The sequence below is a fragment of the Sminthopsis crassicaudata genome, chromosome 1 (assembly GCF_048593235.1).
Source record: "Sminthopsis crassicaudata isolate SCR6 chromosome 1, ASM4859323v1, whole genome shotgun sequence".
In the NCBI taxonomy this organism is placed as follows: domain Eukaryota; kingdom Metazoa; phylum Chordata; class Mammalia; order Dasyuromorphia; family Dasyuridae; genus Sminthopsis; species Sminthopsis crassicaudata.
In genome coordinates, this window is record NC_133617.1 from 404,217,516 (window position 1) to 404,222,822 (window position 5,307).

The following is a 5,307-nucleotide window of genomic DNA, read 5'->3' on the forward strand; positions in this document are numbered from 1 at the left end:
CCTCTTACAAGAGAGTTGAATAGTTGTGAGGCATCATTAATTATAAAGTTTCTATCCCAGGTCTGTCATTTGCTCCAAAGCAAAACTTGGGCAAAATTATTTAACTTCTGAGCCTTAGATCCCTTATCTACAAATTAAGATTAGTCCTTCTCTGTCTTTCAGGGTTTTCATGAGACTCAAATGAAAAATTTATTTGTAAAAGCATTTTATAAGTTGTAAAACACTGTTACAGATATACGATATCAATATTGTTGTTGCTGCTATTACTATAGCTGTAGTTTTGCTCCTAGTGACCGTTATTTCTTGATTATCCAGAAATACCAAAAAATGTGCTTATCAAGTACCTGCTTGTATCCACTATATTATTTTTTAAAATAACTACATGTTTATGTCTACTTTACTCCAAGCTTCAGAATTACCCACCTATTAAAAGATATGGACATATTCAATACCTAGATGTTAATATTAGATTCTAAGAAAGGTGATGGGCTTCCACTTCTGATTTTCTGGACAGGCTGTCTTCTCAAGCACCCAGTGTTCTGTCCATATCATAAATTTCTACTCCCTCTGTGGGCCTGCTAAACCTTCCTAACACTAAGATTTGTATTCCAAGGAAGTATCTTCTGCCCAGTGCTTTCTAATTCAGATAACAGCTAATGAAGAATAACCTTTTAATTTTACTTTTAATTTATGTCATATATTTAGGCTTAATAAATGTTTTTTCCTTTTGAAGGTAATTATTTGAAAATATATTATATCTAAAACCACTAGACATCTTCTTTTTTAATATACAAAGAAGGTGATTACTTCCCTGAACTCTCACATTCAGACCACATTTGGAATATTGTATTCAGTCTTATTGACACCCATTTTACCTAAAGAGTGCTTAGGAGATAGCAGTCAAGATAGTGAGGATGCTTAAAACCAAACAACAAGGTGTAACAAAAAAAATCAGGAAGAATTATTATAATAGAAGGATGAGAGTCTTTTTGGCTCCAGAGAGAACTAAGACCAATAGAAATAATCTCTCAAGTAGGCAGCTTCTTAAACATTAGAACTGCCCAAACATGAGATTGGATACCTTATATAATTATAGGTTTCCTGTCATTGTTAGATTTTCATGAGAAAGCTGGGTGACATGCTCTTTGGATATGATATAGACAAGATTCGGTGTGTAGAAGGGCTCTACCATTATGACCTCTGAAAGTCCCTTCCAACTATTAAGACACCTAGTTCCTAACACATACTAAGCACTTAATAAATACTTTCTTTGATTAAGTTTTTAAAAATAATCAAAACTATTTTAAGCCAAAATATATCTCCTTCCTAATGCCTTGTATCTTTCTAAAAAATAAGCTTTTATCAGGCTATATATATAGGAAATGTGAATCAGTGAAACCATTACTATATTTAATTCCTTCAGTAAATTTCATAGATTTCACAGGTGATAATTTAAGTTTCATATTGGTTGTTAGATCCTTAAGTTATTATGAAGGATAATTCCTTTATTATATGCAAGGTACTTTTATTGAAGTGTTGAATTTTTGCCTAATAATCCTACCATGTGAACTTGATAACTTATTATATCCCATTAGTTATCTCATTTATTCCTCATAACAAGTAAGGCAAGTATCATTATCTCCATTTGCTCTCCCCTTACAGAGTTTATGACTTGCCTAAGTGCCAGAACTAGGACCAAAGCCTGCCTCTTGATTCCTTGCCCAGTATTGTTGCCCATTATACTCTGCTGCTGCCTTGTCTACCAGTGCACTTATTAATCTGTGGACATTCTACCTCTCATCCTACCAACATCCCAATCCTTGTTTTTCTTTCTTGAGTAAAATTATCATTGTTTTGATGAAATGTGGTATCCCAAAACACCAAGTCTAATGGAATTTCTTTCTCACTATAAATTACTGAAACTGAAGAGTGCTTCTGACAGTCAATCTCCATTTTTATCATTTGAATTTTCCTTTTGAAAATGCAACTAAAATATATAGAATATCAATGTGAATTCTTAAGTTATTTTAAAGTAAGAAACGGATCCCTTACTCTGGAGAGCATCCAATAGTCCACTCAAGTCTTCCACGTTAGTAATTTTGTCTCTCTGATCTTTATCTAAATGATCTTCCAGGTTAGGGAGATAACAGATTTTTATTTTAGATGGTAGGGTAAGAAAATATACTAAGTTATATTTAGTGCTGACTTTTGAGGGGGGAAAGATTGTTAGATATTTGGTTGCAATGCATGGTAGTTAAGCTCTCTCTCTGCCAACCTCGAAAAGACTCTGAAAGAAAGGATAAAAAAAAGTGAACAAATGTCTTTTAACATCAAATTTAATTTTTAAGATTTAGTTAAATCAGCGTATAGCTAAAGAAAGCTCCCTTAAAATGTAGTACTACCAGAATCAGATTTAGACATGGGTTTCCACATTTTAAAAACAAAAACAAAAAAAAAGCCTATTTAGAATAAGGACTCTTAACCTGAAATCCATTAACTTCCATGGATAGATTTCAAGAAATCCCCATGAACTTGGATAGGAAGAAAAATCTTCCATTTTTATGAACCTCTAATTGAAATAAAGAATATCGTTTAGTTATGAATTTTTAGAAATTATTCTGGGAATACCCCCAAATGTCTAGGAACTCCTAGTCTAGAAGTATGACATAGATTTTACAAGTATAGAAGAACTTTATGTGTCTTAAAGGAATAAATTCTATTAGCATACCAATAGAATGGTATTTTAGAGCTAGAATGAATGTATTCATGTAACTTCTACATAGCAGAGCAGAAAACAGGCCCACCCCATATGAATATTGTTAATAGTGATGACAGAGAATGTTTTCTGTGAAGTAGTATGATATCCACACACAGTCCCTCACTACCAGCAACCACAATTGGCAGAATTCTTAATTTTACCCAGGAGAAAGCTTGTCTATTGGTGCTACGTGTTTTATTTCTGTTTCCAGTTGTCTTTTTTTCAATTTGTTCCTGTTGACATTGTTTTTAAAGAAATTTTTAATCTAAAATTTTGAACACTTGAAAGCCCTTTTTAACAAAATAGTTTTGTGTTCACCACTGCTTAGGAACAATTCATTTCTATGAACCTTCATGGTTTACAGAGCATTTTTATGTCCATAGTTTCATTTGTGTCTCATAACAAGCCCATGAGTTAGATTGATTCAAGTATGTTTTCATACTGATGAAGAAACAAGAATAGTGAAATAACTTGTCTAAGATTAATAAACTAATAATTGAGCTAGAATTGGAACATAAGATGTCTGGTTTAATATTTTGTACTGCTTACACTATACCATGATACCTCTCCAGCATACTTTATTCTTTTGTTCAGCTCCAAAAAAAAAAGCCCACAAATGGCATAGAATTCAATCACAAGTGCAGTTAGTTCATCAAAATTCCCAATGTTTTGGTGACCAGGTATGTGTATCAGTCCTTATGTCTGTTTTCAGTAAATCTGATGTCCATTCCAATGATACCCTTGTATTTGATGTTCTTGTATATCACTTGATTTTGGAATCAAGATATGTAGCAGCAATGGCATATATAACAACTTGAAAATATCAACTGAATCAACATATTTCAAAACAAAGAAGAAATAGTCTGAAATTAGAAACAAAAGCAGAATGGAGGTAGCAAAAGCACTCTTTCTTACACAAATGATAATTTCTTAGCTTCCAACTTCTTTTGACAAGGTGCCAATGTCATTTGTCTGTAAATGAAAACTATATTTTGAAATAAATTTATCAGTGTTGAATGTTTAAAATACGATTAGTGATTTAAATGAAATTGTGTCTGTATGAAGTGGCAAAAAAAGAGCTCCATTCTAATATGGATAATGAAGAAAAGCTTAAAACAAATGCATCCGTCTTTCTGTCTTTTTTAGCCCCATGTTGACTTTTCATCTTGTTTATCTTCCACTCCACCAACACTCTTGTTATATTTAGTGATTGGAAATGACTTCTTTTTTTAACATAAAAATCTTTTGGAGAAGGAGATTATGAGGATTAAGGAAGCCATGTATGTAGTCTAAGAGCTTTGGTGGAGACCTGTAGGAAGGAAGAGCTTTGGGACAGTGAGGATGGGTTTGGGGTGTTTGAAGGGAGGAAACTCATGAGAAATTGGGGTTTCCATTTAAGCATTTCTTGAGTGGCTCCATGTGTACAGCACCATACTATCATTAGGTACCCAAGAAGATAAAGACATCTATTTCTCCCCACCCCCCACCCCCGGTCTGTTAGAGGAAGACTTGTTAAGTTTCAAGTCCTGGTCTCGCCAATGTCTGCCTCCTGTAGCAGTGAAAGCTGTACCTCCTCTGCAAGTCAATTGCAGCCAAACTGTTACCCTGAAGCCAATCTAGTGACGAAATAAATTAAAGGACCCCTTGTTGAAATCTCTAGCTGGCTCTCTAGCTTCATCAGCAGGTAGCAATTCATGGAAGAACTAAAGAATGGTTAGAATTTCAATGAGTATTGGGGGAGAAAGCATTTTAGAGCAGAAATCAGACAAAGCGCATTCCCTCAACATGGTACCTAGGTTTTAGGATAGCACCTGTTCCTCAGGGTGCATATATGTATTGTACTGCGCCATGCAAGAGATAAAGGGAGAAAATAAAGGATGCAATCCAGGACACTGAAGTGTAGACAGCTCTGGCAGTACTAGGTCTCAAACTACAGAGCAATGATGATTAAAAATAATTTATACTGGCAAAAAACCCCAAAAAAAACAAAAAACAAAACCATTCAGTGGAACAGCAAACCAAAGCAAATAAAACAGTAACATAGTGTTAGAGTCAAGACTTTCAACCACTGGGGTAATTATTGACAAGAAAAAATGTCTGCAAAAATTAAGTTTTTTAGAACAAGATTTCACACTACATATAATTTCTTTGCATATAGGATCTAGACATAAAAGGTCACATCAAATTAGAGGAGCAAGGAAGAAAATTAGATTAAGAGTTCATGATTAGAGATAGGGTTCAACATAATAAAATGGACAACTTTGATTAAACAAAATTGAAACATTTTTGCATAAACAATTGATGCATTTGAAATTAGAAAGGAAATAGTTAAATGAGTAAAATCTTTGTACCAGATTTCTCTGATAGAAGTTTCATATTCAACTGTTTCAAATGTATAAAAATGGCAGCCATTCCTCAATAGCCAATAAGTGGTAAAAGGATATGAATAGTCAGTGGTTAAAAGGAAGAAGTCTAACGCCACTAATAGGAATATTTTTAAAATGTTCCAAATCACCATGAATTAGAGAAATACACTTTAAACTCTTTGA